The 23,805-nt window shown below is 43.0% G+C and overlaps 2 pseudogenes; both read right to left on the minus strand.

Annotated features, from left to right (window-relative positions):
* Positions 1-762: 762 nt before the first annotated feature.
* LOC116545406 lies at positions 763-7,089 on the minus strand (annotated as a pseudogene).
* A 5,885-nt stretch (positions 7,090-12,974) lies between these two features.
* LOC116545407 overlaps positions 12,975-23,805 on the minus strand; it is a 19,294-nt pseudogene continuing 8,463 nt past the window's right edge.

Consider the following 23,805-nt stretch of genomic DNA (forward strand, 5'->3'; position numbering starts at 1 on the left):
TGCCCAGGCCAGAAACCCAGGTGTCTTCCAAGTCAAATTCCTCTCTCCCTCTCTTCAATCTGCCCCTCTTCTCCATCTGTGAGAACACCTCTGTCCCTAGAGCCCTCTAACAGCCACCAGTCTTGCCCCAATCTGACCTGTGTGTCTCTTGCCTAACCCTGCAGTGACTTCCCAGAACTCTCAGGATGCAGCCTCGAGTCCTGAGTGAAGTCTGTAAGCACCCTGACAGCCCAGCTCTGCTACGGCCCAGCCACATTGGTGCCAGCTGGGCTCAGCCTCTGCCACACTTCCCCAAACACACTTGCCCCACAGTTCCGCACTGCTCCTGAAGGACCCCTGTCCCCAGACTGTCTCCTCGCTGCCCTTGCCTAGCTTACTCAGCCTTTCTCTGGCCTGGGTACCCTCTATCACAGCACTGATCAAATGATGTACAACAGTGTCCCCAGCAAGGGCTTCCAGGACAGGCCTTTTTCTCCACCCATCATCCTCAGTGCCTGGCACATGTCCTGCCACGCAGTAGGCATTCAGTAAATGTTTTCCAGACAAATGAAATGATTGTTGTTGGTTGTGGGGATTTATGTTTGTAGGATAAAGGACAGAATCCTCATCTCAGTTCCTCCCTCGTAAGGCTACTTGGGGCTTACACCACTTGCTCTTTCTTTTCCCTGGAAAGCAATGCCCTCTCCCACAGTATACACCCGGGATGGCTCTGAGTTTGAAGACAGCAAGGACAGGCTGCTCTTAAGGAGGCAGGGGCCAGGCTTACTGCTCTCCTTGACATCTGAGACCTCCCAGGATAGCATCAAGGATAGTGTGAGTGAAGTAGCAGAGATACTTGAATACGGACATTGACACCTGCAATTTCAAGATCTCTTCTTCCTTGTACTTAAAACTTCCTTGTACTTGTGCCAGGGAAAAATGAAAAATAACCTGTGGAATAAACAGGGAAATCTATCAGTGGAAAAGCCTGTGGGTCCAGGCACAAGGCTGGACTCCAGGGCAGTGATGGCCCCCCGGGGACTTGGGGACATGGCTTGCACAGTGCCCACCCTGGGGACAGACACTTGGTCTGAGGGGCAATTTTCACTGGCTAGGCCAAGACTCCTTTATTGCAGGAAAATAAAACTGGTGGTTTTCAACAACACATCAGCCCAAACCAAAAATCTCCTTATGGAGATCTCTGTGGGATCCTTTCATTCTCAGCTAGCATTAGTATTCAATAAAGCATAAGGAACAAACATAAGTAATCATTTTTATTTATTTATTTTTATTTTTTAAGACAGGGTTTCACCATGTTGGCCAGGCTGGTCTTGAACTCCTAACCTCAGGTGATCCACCTACCTCGGCCTCCCAAAGTGCTGAGATTACAGGTGTGAGCACCACCACATCCAGCCAGTAATCATTTTTAAATAAAACAAAAATGAAGGTTTTCTGATTCTGAAACTCTTAGAAAGTCCCACCCACAGAGGCAGTTTCCATCTCAACTGGTGAACTTTTGAAAATGGGGACGGAGTTTTTTTAAAAAATTGATATGTATTTGGTGTACATTACAAGTTAGAGGGAGTGGATGCTGGTAGTCTTGTAAGTTCAAGCAGCTTTGGAACAAATTGCTTTCCCCAGATCTAAGGGCCTGTGCCAACCTGTACTTTCTCTTAGTTTGTTTTCTGGGTCTTGCTGTTGCCCAGACTAGACTTGAACTCCTGGCCTCAAATGATCCTCCCGCCTCAGCCTCCCAGGTAGCTGAGACAAATTTGTGCATGCCACTGTGCCCGGCTAAGACATAGAATAAATTGAGAAGAGTAACTAGAAGACTAGGGGGGCCTCGCTCTATTATATACTCCTATTTATACGATTGGAGTTTAATATGCAAATTTAATTCCTGCTTCTCTGTCCCTTGTCCTTTACAAGGGTTTCCCCTTAGAAGTCTCTGGTGTGTCTCATTCCACACTGGCATCTGCTTCTTGAGAGGCTGAGCTAACACACCAGTCCCCAAGCACGCCTGGGGCCAATCTCTGAAATGTGGTCTGCTGTCTTCAGGAATCAGTCTCCGAAGTCACATACGCAACTGCATTGCCTCCCCCCAACCCCCGCCCATGCACTCACAGGTTTAATTAAGATCACATTTCAGTGGCAATTCTAAAATTGGTGACTGAAACATGGAATTTTTAGAACATACCTGGGATCTTATAAGAGTCTTTGTGTAATAGTCAGAGGCATAAAAATTTCCACTATGGTAACAAGACACCAGAAAGCGTCTTCTTGTTTCAGGTACAGGAGGGAACCTACAAGCAAAGGGAGATGAGCGCCCAGGCACAGACAGCTGCTACCACAGTCTCCACAGGGACCGTCTGCATTAAGCCACTTTCTCTCTCATGGCCATAACCATTTCTAGGTCAACAATAAAGAATAATAAGGGCCTGGCTTAATGGCTTATGCCTATTATCCCAGCACTTTGGGAGGCAAAGGCAAGAAGGTCACTTGAGGCCAGGAGTTCAAGACCAGCCTGGGCAACACAGCAAGACCCCATCTCTAAAAAGCAAAAATCAGCCAGGAGTGGTGATACACGCCTGTAGTCCTAGCTACTCTGGAGGCTGAGGCAGAAGGATCACTTAAGCCCAGGAGGAGGAGGCTACAGTGATTGTCAATCACACCACTGCACTCCAGCCTGGCAACAGAATGAGACCCTGTCTCATTAAAAATACCAAAAAGGCCGGGCGCGGTGGCTCATACCTGTAATCCCAGCACTTTGGGAGGCCAAGGCAGGTGGATCACAAGGTCAAGAGATCGAGACCATCCTGGTCAACATGGTGAAACCTCATCTCTACTAAAAATACAAAAATCAGCGGGGTGTGGTGGCGCGTGCCTGTAATCCCAGCTACTCAGGAGGCTGGGGCAGGAGAATTGCCTGAATCCAGGAGGCGGAGGTTGCGGTGAGCCAAGATCGTGCCATTGCACTCCAGCCTGGGTAACAAGAGCGAAACTCCATCTCAAAAAAAAAAAAAAAAAAAAAAAAAAAAACCAAAAAAATGAAAGAGGCATTTCCTAAAATTTGAAAAGGAAAGCTACTTTCCCCCACTTTTATTTGATTTTTGATCAAAGATGATATTGTTTCCCAATGATCAACCAACCTCATTTAAAAAAAAAGTTTTCATTTTAAGACTTTTGCAAATGCAGCTGATTGAGTTTCTCAAGATGTTCCAAAGAATCCTTTTATGCACAGAAAATCCAGATGTGAATGTAAGTCACAAAAAATACAGATGGCTTAAAACAGCTTTCCCAATGCCAGCCTGCTTCCAGGCTGAAGGAATGAAATGGGCTGCAGATGAGGGCTCTTCGGAGGAGCTGTCTAACAGCACCGCATCCGCTGCATGCACAGCAGGGGAAGGGGACCACATGTCTCAGTTGCTATGTTGTTCATAATGGAAATGAGTCAGCGATTTACATGCTGTCACTCATCAAGAGGATACTTATCAGTAGCCCTGTTATGGCTTCAAGTGGGCATCTGGAGCTGGAGGATGGAAAGACAGAAGTGAGAGGAAGGCCTCCCTCTATTCAGCTGAAACCCAAAATCTCTGCCCATGCCAGGAAGCTTATGAGCAAAACTCATGGGAAAATCCCTGAAGCCATTTCTCAGAATTGTATTTCTTAGACAAAACCATAATGAACTCATTTAAAATTCAATGGAAAAACAGTTCTGGGACAGGTGGGAAGGGGATGTCTTAAGTAGGCAAGGATGGGGTGGAAAGGAGAAAGGTGACCACTGGCAGAGACAGAGGAGAGAAAAACAGCACACACAGGCACAGACACCAAATCCACAGCAATCGCTGGTGCCAGAAGGCATAGAGAGTCTGAAAGCAGCAGAGCCTTTGAGGACATCACTTAAATTCACCAATATCCCAGATGATAGGCCAGAATCACAGTCATCTAGACAAGGCAACAGTTGTCCTGCTGAAGTTCTGGGTACTTCTGAGCATCAGGGGCCTGAGTTTTAGGAGTTTCCAGCCTCCAGGAATTTTTAGATTGAGTATACAGTGTGAATGGTGGATTTAAGCAAAACAAAACTGTTTTATTGGGTAGGATCCTACTTACAGGTTTTTTAAAAACAGAGACTAGGAGCAACACCTTCTCAGGGCACACAGAGGGGCTGCCCTATCCTCACCACCGCAGGGACAACAACTTCTTGGAAACCATTAGGTTTCATGTCTTAACCAAATAACATTCCAGCTTAAAACTCCCTTCCTGTAATACTCTTATTTCAGACACAAATAGAAAACCCTTACCTGGAAGTCAATACCTGGCATGGAACAGGAGCAAAAAGGCCCATGGGCAGCCAGGACAAATGTCAGCACTGAGATGCCTGGCGCTGTGGCTCATGCCTGTAATCCCAGCACTTTGGGAGGCCGAGGCGGGAGGATCACGAGGTCAGGAGATCGAGACCATCATGGCCAACATGGTGAAACCCTGTCTCTACTAAAAATACAAAAAAAATTAGCTGGGTGTGGTGGCGTGCACCTGTAATCCCAGCTACTTGGGAGGCTGAGGCAGGAGAATTGCTCAGCCTGGCACCTGGTGACAGAGAGAGACTCTGTCTCAAAAAAAAAAAAAAAAAAAAAAAAAAAAGAAAGAAAGAAAAGAAAAGAAATGTCAGCACTGAGAATGCCAGCTCATGCATGGTTTACACAATTCCTAAGGTACACACGCAGAGCTTTTTCATTCTTACTTTATCCGTATCTTTTTTATTTATTTATTTATTTATTTATTTATTTATTTATTTTTTCGAGACAGTGTCTCACTCTTGTCACCCAGTCTGGAGTTTGGTGGTGTAATCATGGCTCACTGCAGCCTCAACCCCCTGGGTTCAAGTGATCCTCTTGCCTCAACCTCCTGTGGAGCTGAGATTACAGGTACAAGCTACCACACCCAGCTAATTTTTTTTTTTTTTTGAGATGGAGTCTCGCTCTGTTGTTCAGGTTGTAGTGGACTGGTGTGATCTCAGCTCCCTGCAACCTCTGCCTCCCAGGTTCAAGCAATTCTCCTACCTCAGCCTTCTGAACAGCTGGGATTACAGGTGTGTGCCACCACGTCTGGCTAATTTTTATATTTCTAATGGAGATAGGGTTTCGCCATATTGGTCAGGCTGGTGTCAAACTCCTGACCTCAGGTGACCTGCCTGTCTTGGCCTCCCAAAGTGCTGCTGGGATTACTAGGTGTGAGCCACTGGGCCTGGCAAATTTTTTGTATTTGTTGTAGGGATGGGATTTTACCATGTTGCCCAGGCTAGTTTCAAACTCCTGGACTCAAGCAATCCTCCTGCCTTGGCCTCCCAAAGTATTGGGATTACATGTATGAGCCACCACACTCAACTTTTATCCATATTCTTATTTTATTTTATTGCATTTTAGGTTTTGGGGTACATGTGAAGAACATGCAAGATTGTTGCATAGGTACACACATGGCAGAGTGATTTGCTGCTTCCCTCCCCTTCACCTATATCTGGCATTTCTCCCCATGTTATCCCTCAGCAACTCCCCACCCCTGCTGTCCCTCTCCTATTTCCCTCCCACAGACTCCAGCGTGTGATGCTCCCCTCCCTGTGTCCATGTGTTCTCATTGTTCAACCCCCGCCTATGAGTGAGAGCATGCAGTTTGATTTTCTGTTCTTGTGTCAGTTTGCTGAGAATGACGGTTTCCAGGTTCATCCATGTCCCTACAAAGGACATGAACTCATTGTTTTTTATGTCTGCATAGTATTCCATGGTGCACGTGTGCCACATTGTCCCTGTCCAGTCTATCATTGATGGCCATTTGGGTTGATTCCAGGTCTTTGCTATTGTAAACAGTGCTGCACTGAACATTCATGTGCATGTTTTTATCCATATTTCTAACAAGCTTGGTTACCTACTTTCATTACTCAGAGAGGAATATAAATGAACTGTAAGGATAGCAGTAAGCAGAAAGCATGCCAACCAGGTAAGAAGCAGTCAGAGCAAAGTGCAGTCATGGAAAGAGCTTCATGGGGAGCAGACCTGAGTCCTCCTGGGGCCTCATCCCATCCCTGCACAGCTCAGGAGGATGAGCCTGGGTCACCAAGAAAACATGAGAAGCTTTTCAGCATCCTCTGCCTATGAAAGTATGCAAGATCTTTACAAGATTCTAGTTGAAAAGGAAACCAGTTTAAGTCCATCAAGGGCTAAGTTTCAATCGATTGAATAATTGTTTGGGGCAACTTCTTGATTCACAAAAAGATCCTGTATACTGTATAAACTAGGGATGACCACCAATTTCCACTCCATGTATTATAAACTAATAAAATCCAACTTCTGATCAAAACCTGGGTGTGATGAGGGCAAACAGAAAAAATGAGACTCCAAGTGTTTCAAATGAATTTAATTCTTATTTTCTTAAAACTTTCTGAAAGCATGTTGTTTCTCTGTTCTTCTAGAAATGGGGATATTGTGTTGTGAACGCTGGCTTGCTGCAACAACATTTTCTCTTAAAATATTGACTTTTCTTGGCCAACCTGGAAGGGAGGGAGCTGCCAGGCAGCACTGGGCCTAAAAGTTGCCCAATGGCAAATGGGAACATTTTATGCCGCACATCCACCTGTTTAGGTCCTGGCAGTACCCGATATCTGGATTTCACCAGAAGGCGAGGAGGACGTTGCGTAATTTCCATATGCCTTCTGAAGTGGGGCAGAGTCCTCAGCAAATCCAGCTCAATCTGCTTGGAGGCTGGGTTCTGTTTCTCCAGCACCTTCTACAGCAATGTCTGGAAGTGTCCAGGCCCAGTGTTGGCCTTGAACTTTCTTGTGTGATTGTCCACGCACCATTTCCACACCTTGGAATGCTGCTTATGGGGAATGCCTGCACGGATCAGCTTTTTTTTTTTTTTAAATTCTAGACAGCACATCACCTCCCTGTTCACTGTACTTGAAAAATAGTTTTCCTAATTGACCCCAGTGGAGGCTTTAGGTTTTCTGCAAGGAAGAGTCTTCAGGTCCAACACACGGACCTTGGCAACCAACGTCTCTTCCTCATCATCCTCAGGTACAGTTTTGATCCCATAAATATCACATTCATTGTTGGTAAAAACAAAGGGAAAAATTAAAATGGCAAAGTTTTAGCAACAAAGACCAATGCAATAGAGATAGCCTAGAAATCAATCCATGCACACACGGTACTTTGAACTATTAGAGGCATCTCAGATCAGTGAGGAAATAATTGACTTCTGAGTATATAAAGCTAGAATGACTTTCTATTGACAGTGCCTGAAAGGTATGGCTAAGGCATGAAGCAAAAGCTCAGTAACAACCTGGACAGCAGCAAACCTCTGTCCTCCAAGGACAAGCTCCATCCGGGGCCAAACACCCTGGAGACACCTTATTGGCAAGAAGAAGGGGGCCAGGTGAGGGATGCCTTGGGGCTAGGTGAGACCAGTAGCTACAGACATGTCTGGGGTCTGCTGGGGTCAAACTGTAGCAGGAGCAACCTCAAGAAACAAAGCTCCCGAACACCGAATGGGGAAGGAAGAAGTCTTTATTACAGCTAGGATCTGAGGAATAATTTGTCCAAATTCCACTCATCCCACAAAGGAAGGTTCTGCCTTTATATAGGCTTATACTTTAGATATTACACGTGGAAGAATCTTAGGTTTACAGCCTTAGAAATCACATATGAAAAGGATTTTGGTTTACAGCTTCAGGAATCACATACGACAGGTGATATGTTTATGGTTTTAGGGTTAGGGTTCCTTGCCTGCCACCTACAGGAAGGAAATTCCGGAGGCGCCAGCTGGCCTGTTCTCTCTTCTATTGAGATGCACTCTGGATGACAGAGGCGAGAGGTAACCCCAGATGCCTGGGTTTCCTTCCTCAAAACAGGCTATACTTGATACCTCACGTCCTGGGGGCCACTTGTCCACCTGAAACCTCTCCAACAGAGTCGTAAGAACTAGTGGCAGCAAGAATGTCCTGATCCTCCCTGTGGTTTCCACTCTGGACCAGCAGGCTTCTCTACAGGCAAGAAGAGAAATGCAGGCTGCCCCCCCCACAAGTGCTGTGTGTTCCTCCCATCGCATCAGCTGGTCACCACCTCAGGCATGACTCAGAGAGTCACTTCTGTTTGGGAAATAGCCTCCCACCTTGAAGGTTAGCCCAGAGAGAGACAAGGGGTGAAGTGCTTGAGCCTTTAAGTTTGACGCCAGCCTGGACAACATGGTAAAACTCCATCTCTACAAAAAATGCAATAAATTTGCCGGCATGGGGGTGCCTTTGGTCCCAGCTACTTGGGAGGCTGAGGTGGGAAGTCAAGGCTGTAGTGAGCTGAGATCACACCACTGCAGTCCAGCCTGGGCAACAGAGTGAGACCATGTGTTAAAAAAAAAAAAAAGAGTAACTGTTTTGGGGTTTTCTGAATGAAACCTCTGTTTCCATGGAAAACAAGGGGGGATGGAGATAGTATGTATTACTGATTCAAAATCATAACCAGGTGCTTAGAGTAAATAATTGTTTCAAAAACCAAGCTCAGAATTATTAAAAGTTTTATTGGGTGTTTTTTAAAACTGTGCTTGTGGTATGAAACTTTTTCCTAGCTAAAGCAGCAATAAATCTGTAATCAGAAACGTAAGCACAGGGTAACTGGAGTCTGTATTTTATATAAATTTCAGGGAAGTTAAAAAAGATTAGTCTGAAACAGTATGACTATAGATGATGATGTATCCATCTAATGATTTCTTCCAGTTACCAACCAGAACCCTTATGGAAAGGCTTGATAACTTCTTCAGCTTATAGAAAACAGCTGTCTGACAACCTTCCCCCAATGCTAAGGCTCAGTTATGTGAAGGGCTCTTCCTCAATCCTGAGTAGATACTGCAGGAGGAGTACAGAGGTATATGCCCTTCCAAAAGCAAGGGAAAAGCATGGTTACAATGCGAAGGATTCCATATTTTAGCCCCAGAGAACACTGAGCAACAAGCTCTTTCCTTCTACAGCAGCAGTGTGGACTCTGGAATTAGAATTTGCTTTTTACAAGTTTTCACTTAAGTAGTTTACTGCCTTTCTGCTGAGCTCTTCTATGGAGGAGGGCTGTAGGTAGCCACAGTGCCTAGCTGCAACAGCATGATCCTAAAGCCCTACTTCCACAAGAAATCGCAGTGGCTCATGGCCACGTGGTTCAACCAGCCAGCCCAGATTTGCAGATGTAAGGAACAGCACACTGCATTGTGCTGCATCCTGCATCTGGACTCATCTGTCCCATGGTAAGGTGACCCACAGTGAGGTATCACATCAAGTACAAACTGGCAGGGGCCTCAGCTTAGAAGAGTTAAGAGTGACCAGCACCCACAAGAGGGTGGAATAAGTCCACCACGTCCCTGCAGGCCAATGTTGAGCACCTGAAGGAGTAAGGCTCCAAGCTCACCCTCTTCCCCATGAAGCCCTCAGCCCCCAAGAAGGGAGACAGTTCTGCTAAAAAAAGACCTCAAATCATCCACTCAGCTGACAGGATTATGCCCATACAGAATTCCTACATGAAGGATAAAGCCAGAGTCATCACTAAGAGAATTTTAAGGTATTTGCCAGTCTTCACATGGCCCACATCAATGCCCACCTCTTCGGCATATGGGAAAACACAGCCAAGGGAGACACAGAACAGGATGTTGAAAAGGTAAAATTAAGCCCTATTGGGGACTTATAATAAATCAGCAGAAAAGTTGGGCCTACAAAAACAAACAAACAAACAAACAAAAACCAGTTAACCAACAATCTCTCTGGGAGTTCAGAACTCAAGTCCAAGAGATGGGTGTGGTGGCTCACACCTGTAATCCCAGCACTTTGGGAGGCCGAGGCGGGCGGATCATGAGGTCAAGAGGTCGAGACCATTCTGGCCAACATGGTGAAACCCTGTCTCTACTAAAAATACAAAAACAAAAACAAAAACAAAAACAAAACTTAGCTGGGCGTGGTGGCATGCGCCTGTAGTCCCAGCTACTCGGGAGGCTGAGGCAGGAGAATTGCTTAAACTCAGGGGACGGAGGTTGCAGTGAGCCAAGGTCGCGCCACTGCACTCCAGCCTGGTGCCTGGTGACGGAGTGAGACTCTGTCTCAAAAAAAAAAAAAAAAAAAAGAAAAAAGAAAAAAAAGAACTCAAGTCCAAGAAGTGGAAACGTGACTATCTGTTACAAGCTATTTTTTACATCATTGTTGTAAAGAACAACATATTTATAGTTCCCAGGGTGCCATGAAAAGAACACACAAAACCAGCCACAAACCTAACTCAGAGGGAACGGCAGATGAGTGAGGTGGGCAGAGTATTCTAAAAGATGTTATTGTAATATTGGGGTTCAGGGTGCCCTCAGCTCCCCTGAGAGGATGTTTCTCCAGGTTCTCGTTCTCCTGCCCTCTCAAGAATGATAGAGGGGACCATGGTGCAGTGCGCAGTAATTGCCAGACTCAAAAGTGTTTGTAGAAAGTGTTTTACTTAGAGAGAGAAACAGGAGAAGGAGAGAGAAAGAAGCAGCTAGCTCTCACACTGAGTGAGAGAATCCAGAAAGAAGGAATTCAGGAGAGAAAAGCAGCTTCCATGAGAGTGTTCGGGAACAGAGAGAGACGAAGTTTAGGAGGGGAAGACAGGCTTCCATGAGAGTGTGGAAGGGCACTCCAGAGGGAAAATCCAGGAGAGAGAAAGACGGCTTCCACGGAGAGTGTTCGTGGAAGGGGACCCAAACATGGGGTATTAAGGGGTGCGGAAGAAGGGGACATTTAGCTCGGGATGAACCCCCACATTCTCTAAGACCCAGGCAAATGAAAGGAGTTCCTTAGAACTTCCGCTGGGGTAATTGACTCTTAGTTTCTTCCCATGCTTGTAAGATTCAAACATAAACCATCAAATCACCTTTCTGGGCAAAGAGCAAATCTGGAATAAAATGATGTATGATTTGCTTTATCTAATACTTTTCCTCCTTCTGAATGCTTCTCTGTCTCTTCACGTGGTGGATAATCAGAGCAGCAGCATCTTCCAGTATTTGTGTTCATACGCAAACAAGAGGTGAGGCCCAACAGAAACACCTGCATTCTCTTCCGTAGCCTGCTCCTGCCTCTGATGGGACAGAGACACAAAAGTATTCTATGAGATGTCTACAGCAACAACATGCCTACAGGACCACAGCAGCCATACACCCCATTATCCACCAGAGTGTCTATATTTTTCTAATCAAAAACTTAGGACCTGGGGCTGGCTCACACCTATAATCCCAGCACTTTGGGAGGCTGAGAAGGGCAATCACTTGAGGTCAAAAGTTTGAGATAAGCCTGGCTAACATGGTGAAACCCCGTCTATACTAAAAATGCCAAAATTAGCTGAACATGGTGGTGGGTGCCTGTAATCACAGCTACTTGGAATGCTAAGGCAGGAGAATCACTTGAACCTGTGAGGCAAGGTTGCAGTGAGCCAAGATTGTGCCACTGCACTCCAGCCTCGGCAACAGAGTAAGACTCTGCCTCGAAACAAAAAAACAAAAACAAAACTTAAGATCATAACAATAATTTTTGTCTCTCTTGCAGAAACAAATAGGTAATGACAGAGATGTGGTTTGATGTCAAAATACAAGTACCTTCTACACACTGATGACTTACATGGAGAGTGGGAAAGAATTTGGACCCTCCTTTTTTTTTTTTTTTTTTTTTTTTTTTAACAGAGTCTCACTCTGTTGCCCAGGCTGGAGTGCAGTGGAGCAATCTTGGCTAACTGCTGTAACCTCTGCCTCCTGGATTCCAGCCATTCTTATGCTTCAGACTCCATAGTAGCTGGGATTACAGATATGCGCCACCACATCTGGCTGATTTTTGTATGTTTTAGAGATGAGGTTTCACCACGTTGGCCAGGATGGTTTTGAACTCCTGGCCTCAAGTGATGTGCTCACCTTGGCCTCCCAAAATGATGGGATTACAGGTGTGAGCCACTGAGCCCAGCAGGACCATCTTTCAAAATTCAGAATTAGTATTTATATAGAAGATACTATATGAGGTCTGGGATTTACTTTATTTCTGGGGTGGGGTTACAGAGGATGACAAACTAACATCAGCAAAATATGGATGATTAAGTTTATTTATTTAATTTATTTATTTTGAGATGGAGTCTCCCTATGTCACCCAGGTTGGAGTGCAGTGGCATGATCTCGGCTCACTGCAACCTCTGCCTCCTGGCTTCAAGTGATTCTCCCTCCTCAGCCTCCTGAGTAGCTGGGACTACAGGTGCATACTACCACATCCAGCTAATTTTGTATTTTTAGAAGAGTTGGGGTTTTGTAAGGTTGGCCGGGCTGGTCTTGAATTCCTGACCTCAGGTGATATGCCTCCGTCTCCCAAAGTGCTGAGATTACAGGCATGAGCCACTGTGCCCGGCCTGATTAAGTTTACACAAGAGCTCGTTTTACTGTTTTTAAAATTCAGGATCACCCCACTCCAGGAATTCCCAATTGCACTGGATTTAGGTTTCTATCCATCTCCTAAAACTGGGCCCACAGAAACCAGGATTGATTTCTTATTCATCTCTGATCCTAGCTCCTAGTACTATTTATAGTCCTGGCAGGCATGCTGAATAAACAAGGATTACAAAGGGTTTGGTGGTTGATGACAATTTTTGAAGGTGTAGTAGGAAGAGATGGGACTACATGAATACAAAGTATTGTTTGAGGGAAACAGGCAGTGGGGGAAGTGGAAAATGCATTTACTCGGAGGTATAATCTGAAACCAGGATAGTAAACTAAGAAACTAGTCAAAAAGCCTAGAGATAAAGACAAAGTTTAGATTTAAAATGGTAGAATGAGGAATAGAAAAGCCTATGGTAGCTACGAAGCAAGAATCAACAGGTCTTAGAGGGTCTCACCTTTACTTAACAAAGGTAATTTCCAGAAATCAAAACTGTGTTAAACATAGACGAGAGTCCTCTCACAGATGGAGAAAACCCCAGCTGACCTAGTCACAGATTATCAATCTCATTGAGTAAGTTCTTAGGCCTCAGGACTTCGTGTCATTCTGTGTAAAGTTGATCCACTGGTGGTCCAGAGACTCCAAGTAGTATTTCTTATTTTGTTCTCGCCGTACTTTCTTAAAGGCTCTCTGAGCCTCTCACCATTCTTCCTCTTTCATCTTTAACCTAGAGAAGTAGGAAGGGATGGAAACAACACATGGGAATTCAGAGGGTTTAGAACAAAGATGTCTGCCAGGCTTACTTTATTTCAAGAAATGTTAAAGCTATATTAGGTCTGTCAAAATTACTGGCAACTTGGGATAAATGTTGTCAAACCTGTTTTGAGCTGCTTCATGAGGAAATTACTCATCCAAGACTTATTTTGGAGAAATGATTTATTTCAAAGTCAAATAACTTACCTAGAACAGTTATTTATCAAATAGCATTCCAAGGAAGATCTTTGAGATGTAAGTAAGTATTCCTTGATGAAAACAGTTCTCTTCAGGCCAGGCGCGGTGGCTCAAGCCTATAATCCCAGCACTTTGGGAGGCCGAGGCTGGCGGACCAGGAGGTCAAGAGTTCGAGACCATCCTGGCCAACATGGTGAAACCCCGTCGCTATTAAATATACAAAAAAATTAGCTGGGCATGGTGGCTTGCACCTGTAGTCCCAGCTACTCAGGAGGCTAAGGCAGGAGAATTGCTTGAACCCATGAGGCAGAGGGTGCAGTGAGCCGAGGTCACACCACTGCACTCCAGCCTGGCGCCTGGTGATGGAGTGAGACTCTGTCTCAAAAAAAAGAAAAAAAGAAAAGGGTTCTCTTCTTTTGCCAGAAAAAATAAAGTTAAACATATTTATTTGCTGTAGGACTTGGCAAAACATTCACAATGCTAATGGAAACATAGCAGTAGAGAACTTGCAAAGCAATGTTTCTCTGGATAAATCTGGAAAGTTCTGATCAGAACTGATTCTAATAACTCAGAAGAGAACAGACTAAGACAAAAAAAAAAGCACTAAAACTGAAGAATAACCTACATCTGAAAAGCCAGATATTAAATGCTACAGGGAAGAAGAAGAAATCACCAATTTGTGCCAGCTCTTGAGGGGAAGATGAGCAAGGACAAATAAAATCTGGTTATTTATGAACCATGCAGCCAACAAGAATTAATTTTTACCAGTTGATACTGACAGAGAACCAAGCTCCTAGCAAAGGATTCACAGTGTGGTCTAGAATGACAGAGGGCTGAGCACAGTGTGGCTTGTGCCTGTAATCCCAGCACTTTTGGGAGGCCAAGACAAAAGGACTGCTTGAGCCCAGGAAGTTAGAGTCCAGCCTGGGAAACATAGCAAGACCTCATCTCTGTAAAATAAAATAAAAAAAAAATTCGCTGGGTGTGTGGTGATGCATACCTGTAGTCCCAGCTATTCAGGAGGCTGAGGTGGGAGGATCGCCTGAGCCTGGGAAGTTGAGGCTGCAGTGAGCTGTGTTCATACTACTGCATTCCAGCCTGGGTGAAAGAGTGAGACTCTGTCTAGAAAATAAAAAATAAAAAAAAAGATGTTAACAACAGTCCTGAGCGGCAGGAACATGAGTGATAATTATCTTTTATTTTCCGTATTTAAAAATACTCCTCTCAAGCACACGCACAAAGCCTTCCACCATGAACTTACAAGATCTGTTCTCTAACACTGGTTACACAGAACCCCAAAATGAAGTTCCATTCTGTAACTGAATTTCAACAACCAGGGCTGGGGAGAAAGAGAGGTCTCATGGGACAACCAGGTTGGAAATGAGAGCCTTATTTATATATGAGACACTGAGGCAGTAGTGAAGTACACTAGAGCACCAAGGACACATTTGCTCAGGTACCTTTTAAGGACAATTGGAACAGCAATGGAGGAATACTTTCTCAGACCATCCATGATGTCAGCTGCTTATCAGCATATATCTGCTGGAGTGCTTTTCTCCAGGTGACTTCTGATGTGCCCCCAAGGGTGTTGTCCAAGCAAAATTTGGCTTGTTTCTCAGCAGACAAGTGGGAAAGCTTCTGTATTGCTTCCAGAACCTGGATTGTTGATAGACTGGTCTCTAAAACTACAACAAGCTGAAGAGGAAGACAAAGAAGGAAATGCTCAATACCCAAATCAGGATAGAATAAAGTAGTGGTTAGAAGAATAAGGTAGGGAGTCAAACTCCTTGGATCCGAATCTCGTTTCTGCCCTACTAGCTACATAAGACTGTTTCTTTATCAGTAAAATAGGGATAACAGCACCTATTGTTTTCATAAGCTTGTTTCTGGATGAAATGACACAATCCACATAAAGTATTTAGCACAATACCTGGCACATAAGAACCACAGGATTAAGTTGGATAAATGGTAGTTATTACTTCCACCACCATCACCACCAGTGTGAGCTTTGCTTAGGACTACTGATCTCAGACCAGACAAACCTAACAGGAGAAGATAACTTTACTGATACTTTTCCCTGAACTTACCTGAATTGCTAAGATCTATCATGAACAAGCAATAACAGTCAAAACAATCCCAAAAGACTGCTCTGTCTTGAGAGATTACTGGTTTAACTTGAAATATTTAAGTATATTTAAATACTTAGATATTTAATAGCCTTGTTCCACATCCAGTGATAAAAAGAGCAGTGACTATCTCACTGTAAAGAGTTCAGTGTTATAACTGTGGGTAGCCATTTAAATTCTTACCGAACTCTTTAGACAAACCAGACTTTCCTTTTGGATGATGATAATATAACTAGACACATAAACACACCGGAGATTTTGATTTCAGTAGTCCCCCTCCTGACATAGGTAGTATGGGGCCCTCTACCACCTCATCTATTCACTCCACTCTTCCCTTCCTAACTACTTCAAAATAAAATTCCTAAGCCAGGTTCAGTGGCTCATGCTTATAATCCCAGCACTTTGGGAGGCCAAGGCGGGTGGGTCACTTGAGGTCAGGAGTTTGAGACCAGCCTGGCCAACATGGTGAAATTTATTTCCACTAAAAATACAAAAAAAAATTAGTCAGGTGTACTGGCATGCACCTGTAGTCTCAGCTGCTTTGGAGGCTGAGGCAGGAGAATAGCTTGAACACAGGAGGAAGAGGTTGCAGTGAGCTGATATTGCATCACTGCATTGCAGCTTGAGGGACAGAGCAAGACTCCGTCTCAAAAAAAAAAAAAAAAAAAAAATCCAAGCATGGAGTGTATCTACTGAGCTGATTCTTGCTACCCATATAACTAATTCTCTTTACTGAAGTGAAGAAAGAGAAACCATTATTATGTCCAACTTGATTTCAAAAGAAGAAACCATTACAAACACTAATGAAAAGGATACATCAACAGTGTCAGTAATGCCTAATATGTCAGACCCTGAAGTCACTTACTATTCATCAGTCATCTCTTACTATTAGAAATTTCACAATTTTTTGTTATTACTTAATTCTGCAGACACATCTATCTCTTACATACTGCTTTAAAATTCGCTGAAGAATTCAGTATTCAACACATACAACTAGCCCTCTCCCTATCACAGCTGTATCACATCAAAGAAGGGGGCAAGCAGTTTTCTGCAGGCAGACCATCAGTGTTACTATAACAAAAAACATCATGGAATGGATTACTAGCGTGAGTTTAAGACTTCCCTCTGCTACAGTCCAAAGGTCCTGCCTTACAGATTAACATGATATGGATAATATCTGGTAACCCAACAAAGAACTTTGAGCAGGACAGACTTCTAGACCAAAGAGACCTCACAAAGCACGTGCTACTCACAAGAAGACCTCAGAGATCACTCATTTTTGCAATAATTCTCAAGTTCAAGGATCTTCTTTCTTAACACAAGACAGATTTAAAGGATCAAATAAGAAGAAGGGGCCAGGCATGGTGGCTCACACTTGTAATCCCAGCATTTTGGGAGGCTGAGGTGGGTGGATCATCCAAGGTCAAGAGTTCAAGACCAGCCTGGACAACATGACAAAGCCTTGTCTTTATTAAAAATACAAAAATTAGACTGGGCGCAGTAGCTCACAACTGTAATCCCCACACTTTGGGAGGCTGAGATGGATCACCTGAGGTTGAGAGTTGGAGATCAGCCTGACCAACATGGAGAAACCCCATCTTTACCAAAAATACAAAATTAGCCAGGCATGGTGGTGCATTATTGTAATTCCAGCTACTCTGGAGGCTGAGGCAGGAGAATCGCTTGGACCCTGGAGGCGGAGGTTATGGTGAGCCAAGATCATGCTATTACACTCCATCCTGGGCAAACAAGAGCAAAACTCCATCTCAAAAAGAAAAATGAGCTGGGAATGCTGGCACATGCCTGTGGTTCCAGCTACTAGGGAGGCCAAGGCAGGAGAATTGCTTGAACCTGGGAGGCAAAGGTTGTAGTGAGCTCTGATCACACCACTGCACTCCAGCCTGGGCGATGGAGTGAGACTCTATCTCAGAAAAAAAAAAAAAAAAAAAGAAAAAATATTTTAAGTCTTGGAAGTTCTTAGTAGCAACCAAAATAATAAAGAGATTACAGCCCATTGCAAAGAGAGATAATAAAAAACTCAAAAAAGTACAGTAATCCAAGTGATCAATGTTATTCTAATACTCTCGCAAAGCCAAATAAACTTTGCACTGAGTGTCTGTGACATATACTAACCCAATCGTTAACACACTTAAGAACACACGACCACCTCTAGAGTACCTGTCCACTGGAATGGCTTGTGAGTGTGAAAATGAGCAGCTGCTGCCCATTCTCACCTTCACTGGAGGGGTGGTTTCTGCAGGGTGTCTGTGTATCTGGCAGCCATTCTGGCTAGGCCTTTGCAGCCTGTTGTTCAGTTGGGGCTTCTTGACAGTGCCCCCATGATCATTTCTCCCAGAATCGACCTTCTCAGCAGTTGTTTTGCTTAAAAGCTGATTAGGACACATCAAAGAGGTTAATGCTCTTATCAAAGCACATAAATATCATCTAGGAGAGGTCCCCTTCTGAGCGCAGTTTTCTAATTTATCTAAGATGATAATCTTAAATAGTGTAATACTTCTCAATAAAACATACTGTGGAGCTGCTGGCATCTGGTAGGAACTGCCCAAACTCTGCCAATAAATCTTCCTGGTTTTTAAAGAGACGAGCCACCTGGGCATACACAGCCTGCTCCGCCAACGCTGAAGTGTAGTTTCCTCCAGCTGCCTTGGCATTTCTCTGCTCTTTCCAAGGAATTGCAAATGAAAAGAGATCATGTTAAAGGGCTACTGTTCTGAGTCATTCATCTCTGCACTTTCTGGAATCACTGTTTTTTTTTTTTTTTTTTTTTTTAGCTCTAAAAACTTTATTTTGAAATAATTACAGATAGAGAGAAATTTGCAAAGATAATACAAAGAGTTCCTTTATAGCTTTCTTCAAGTTTACCCAGCTGGTAACATCTTACACAATTATAGTGCAATATCAAAACCAAGAAACTGGCATTGACAATGCTTGCCTATAGTTCTATATTCTATACATATATAATATGTATAGTTGATATTATCACACGTGTAGAATTTAATAACCAACACTGACTTAAAATACAAAACTATTCAATTACCACAAAGAAATCCTCCACGTTACCCCTTTACAGCCATACATGAGGCCAACAAACATATGAAAAAATGCACATCATCACTGGTCATCAGAGAAATGTAAATCAAAACTACATTGAGATACCATCTCACGCCACTTAGAATGGCCATCATTAAAAAATCTGGAGACAACAGATGCTGGAGAGGATGTGGAGAAATAGGAACACTTTTACACTGTTGGTGGGAGTGTAAATTAGTTCAACCATTGTGGAAGACAGTGTGGCGATTCCTCAAGGACCTAGAAATAGAAATTCCATTTGACCCAGCAATCCCATTACTGGGTGTATATCCAAAGGATTATAAATCGTTCTACTATAAGGACACGTGCACACGAATGTTCATTGCAGCACTGTTTACAATAGCAAAGACCTGGAATGAACCCAAATGCCCATCGATGATAGACTGGACAGGGAAAATGTGGCACATATATACCATGGAATCACTGTTATCTACTTAAGCTGCATGTAAGAAGAAAGTCTATATTCTTAGCACCCATTTTGAGTACAGACTTTCAAGTTAAAAAAAAAAGTGGAACATGGTGGATGACAATTCCTTTTGAAACTAGGGTAGTAAGGCCAGGCATGGTGGCTCACTCCTGTAATTACAGCACTTTGGGAGGCCGAGGCGGGTGGATCACGAGGTCAGATGTTTGAGACCAGCCTGACCAACATGGTGAAACCTCGTCTCTATAAAAAAAAAAAAAAAAAAAAAAAAAAAAAAAAAAAAAAAAAAAAAAACTAGGGCAGTAAATTTCTGGAGGGATGGAGTTTCACTCTTGTTGCCCAGGAAGGAGTAAACTTGCCTCAGACTCACAAAATGCTGGGATTACAGGGGTGAGCCACCGTGCCCAAACCAGGGCAGTAAATATTAATGCCCAGGGACCACTACCAACTGACAAAACCTTCAAGAAATCCATCCTCCTTCTGTAGATTAATTAGACTATACCAATCACAATCTAAAACAGGGCTTCATTTTGTGGTGTAGCGACTTTAAAAATCCTGACTGAGGTTGGGCACGGTGGTTCATGCCTGTAATCCCAGCATTTTGGGAGGCCAAGGTGGGAGGATCACCTGAGGTCAGGAGATCGAGACCAACCTGTCCAACATGTTGAAATGCCATCTCCTTCCTAAAATATAAAAATCATTTGAACCTGGGAGGTAGAGGTTGTAGTGAGCCGCCATCGTGCCATTTCACTCGTCTAGAAAAAAAGAGTAAAACTCTCAGAAAAAAAATCCTGACTGAATGTTGCAGGGTAATCAAGTCAGGCAAATAAAACTGGCTTTATAGGCTGAACACGGTGGTTCACGCCTGTAATCCTAGCACTTTAGGAGGTTGAGGACAAATCACAAGGTCAAGAGTTCAAGACCAGCCTGGCCAACATAGTGAAACTCTGTCTCTACTAAAAATACAAAAAATTTAGGTGGGCGTGGTGGCAGGTGCCTGTAATCCCACTTATTTGGGAGGCTGAGGATCAAAAACAAACAAAAAGCCCCAAAAACTGGCTTTATAAACATGCATGATAGTTTCCTACTGGTTAATTTCCAGTAAGAATAATGGACACAATACTTGTGACTTAAGTTTTTCTTGGACTGGATGCCCTAAGAGGGTAGCCTGGTTAAGACAGGCTGAATGGGCAGTCCTCTTACCTTCTATGTTTGCAAAATCTCCAGGAATGCTTTGTAGATGTCTGGTTGGCCATGGAAACTGTTCTTGATCTTATTAAAATAGTTGATGGCATGATTAAACTCCATAGGTTGATTGTTCTGCAAGGATGGGGCCATTCCCAACGAGATAGTCACTGGTGTGTGAGGCTGGACCAGTGGAGAATGTGGGGATGCATATGGTGGAAGTGGGGGAGTCTGCTGACTGGCTGGAGTAGTGCTTGTAGTTTGGAAGGCTAAGAAGAAAAAAAGTCTTTATTCTCCTCAGGTGCATAGATGAGCTGAGATAGAGAAAGTTCAAACTACAGAGAAACAAGGTATCAACTTCTATCACTCAGGTCAGGTCATTTTAGTACAACATGAATCATACTGGGCAGCCGTGGGCGTTGTAGAGGGTTCAAACATGCTGATACAAATATCTCAATCTCGTATTTTCTAAATAAAACCTTAAAAATGAAGCCATCTCCAATTATAGGGAAGCTTTTTCATATGCAATGTTTAAGCTTAATAGTTCAACCACTACAAATAGAAAAAAATCTCATTCTACCTAGCCTTTTGGTGTCAAAAAAAGACAACACCTCAATTATTGTAGTAGCTCCACATAACAAAGTCTTCTATGCCAACTCTGTCCTGTATGACTGAGGTGATGGAATTGTCCTTTATTTGTACTGTCTTACATAGCCAATAGCCACATGTAGCTACTGAGCACTTGAAAGCTAGTGCACCTGAAAAGCTGAATTTATTTAAATAATCCTATGTGGCCAGTGGCTACTGTTCTCAGTGTAGTTCTAGACGAAGAACACCCATCTTCATCATCATCATTGCTCATTAAATCTTCTGCTTAGCTCGATGTAATCTGGAAAATGAAATAACTTTCATAAAATGATAACCATGTGGGCAGTAGCACAATTTGACTATGGTAAGATGATGTTTGAGTCACCACCTGTTGGGATATTCATGGTTTTATAAGCAGAAACTGTAAAGAGAAAGGCCTTGAAAGTTGTTGCTGTGTTGATTTAAATAGATATCTAAATAAATGGTGTGTAAATGAGAACCATAAGCAACTACTGCATTTTCTCTGATGAATCTTTGTAACCTTGTGTCTCAGTATCTAAGTCTTACATAAAGGGGAAATGTCAAAGGAAGGTGCTTTCTAGGGATGCATTCACATTGATGCAATATTTCCCAAGTGCTCACCTTGCTGACTTTGGCAGGTGGGGGCTGAGGAGATGGCTGGGCAGGAGCTGGGGCTGATTGGGCTGCGGGCTGGGAAGACTGTTGGGGTGGTGGCTGAGGCTGGGGCTGGATGCCATGGGTGGAAATCAGATGAACCTGGCCAGGAGTTGTCACATTCACCATGTCATTGGTTTGCACCTCAATTTTGTAGTCGGGGCAGGAAGGTGTTGAATCTCATTATCAGTTCAGGGGGCCTTTGAGTAGCTAGGACACATGACTAATCACTCCTGAAGTGCAGATGCTGATAAAAAAACAAAAGGAAAAGTGGTGGAATGCAAGCTTGACAAACAGCCTGATGAGAGAAAGATTCATTTTTTGTTTGTTTGTTTTTTTGAGATGGAGTCTCACTCTATTGCCCAGGCTGGAGTGCAGTGGTATGATTTTGGCTCACCGCAACCTCTGCCTCTCGAGTTCAAGTGATCCTCCTGCCTCAGCTTTCTGAGTAGTTGGGATTACAGGCATGTGCCACCATACGTGGCTCATCTGGTATTTTTTGTAGTGATGGGGTTTCACCACGTTGTCCAGGCTGGTCTCAAACTCCTGACCTCAGGTGATGTGCCCATCTCAGCCTCCAAATGTGCTGAGATTATAGGTGTGAGCCACCTTGCTGCGCCAAAACTTCACTTTTTACTAAGTTTTCTCTAACAGGAAAACAGATAAACAATCTATACATTATAAAATTAACACACAAAGAACTCCAAAATTCCAAAGCCATTTTGCTTTAGACTCCAAGATACCTGGCCACAATTTTTTTAAAAATTTGAGACAGAGTCTCATTCAGTCACCCAGGCTGGAGTGCAGTGGCACGATCTCGGCTCACTGCAGCCTCCACCTCCTGGGTTCAAGCAATTCTCCTGCCTCAGCCTCCCAAGTAGCTGAGATTACAGGCACCCACCACCATGCCTAGCTGATTTTTTTAATGGTCAAAATTTTGAACAGAATATACATTTATAGCAATAATCCTACCAACCAGCCACTCAGGCAATATATATAAAAAGCTACAAATCCCAAATAAGATCTAATCATTGCTATACCAGTATACATCATTTCAGCACGCATAACATGGTTCAGATGAGTTACACTCTTACAACAGGGAACCATGCCCGAATATTAAGGTTATCTAAACCAATTCGAAAACTGAGTAGAGGCCGAGCAAGGTGGCTCACGCCTGTAATCCCAGCACTTTGGGAGGCCGAGATGGGCAGATCATGAGGTCAAAAGATCGAGACCATCCTGGCCAACACGGCGAAACCCCGTCTCTACTAAAAATACAAAAAAATTAGCCAGGTGTGGTGGAACACACCTGTGGTCCCGGCTACTTGGGAGGCTGAGGTGTAAGAATCGCTTGAACACAGGTGGCGGAGGTTGCAGTGAGCAGAGATCATGCCACTGCACTCCAGCCTGGTGACAGAGCAAGATTCCATCTCAAAAAAAAAAAAAAAAAAAACCAAGTAGCTTAAATCACTACCAGTGTTACTTTCCTGATTGAGACAAAGCACTGGACAAAATTTAGTTATGAAAAATTTACCCAATGGAGACAAAAAAAGTCTAATGGCAGTAATTTCCATCAATAAAGGAATGCACAAAATAAACGCACGATTTCGAAAATTCAGCCCCAAAAACGAGCATCCTTTATCTTCCAGTAAATCAACTATATCCTCTTCCTTCCAAAATCAACATGCCAGTTATAAAGCTTGAGTACAATCACACATGTCTTTTACTTCTGAGATTTACATTTCTTCATGATGTCAAGGAAATCGTTGTAGACCTGAGGCTGACTACCAAATTGCAGTTTCACCTGGTCAAGATAGGATAGCGTACCTGAGTCAGGGATAAATATCAAAGTTATAAAAAGAAAATAAGCTAACAGTTTTATATATATATATATATATAATTATATAATAAAGTAATATATTTTTATTTCATTTACTGTGTTAAGCTTATTTAGGCACAAATATATATATATAATATATGTATTAGGTATATATATATATACATATATATATATTTATATATATATAATACATATATTTATGCCTAAATAAGCTTAACACAGTAAAGTAAAAATAGATATGTATTTATGCCTAAATAAGATTAGCACAGTATGTATACTTATATATATATATATTTATGTATATAAATATATATGTTTACTTACATATATTTATATACATAAATATATATATATAAGTATACATACTGTGTTAAGCTTATTTAGGTATAAATACTTATATATAAATACATATATACTTATATATATTTATATATAAATATATACTTATGTATGTAAATATACATAAAAACATATATTTACA

This window comes from Sapajus apella, unplaced genomic scaffold (genome assembly GCF_009761245.1).
Source record: "Sapajus apella isolate SASKATOON/1434 unplaced genomic scaffold, GSC_monkey_1.0 scaffold265, whole genome shotgun sequence".
NCBI classification, from domain to species: Eukaryota; Metazoa; Chordata; class Mammalia; order Primates; family Cebidae; genus Sapajus; species Sapajus apella.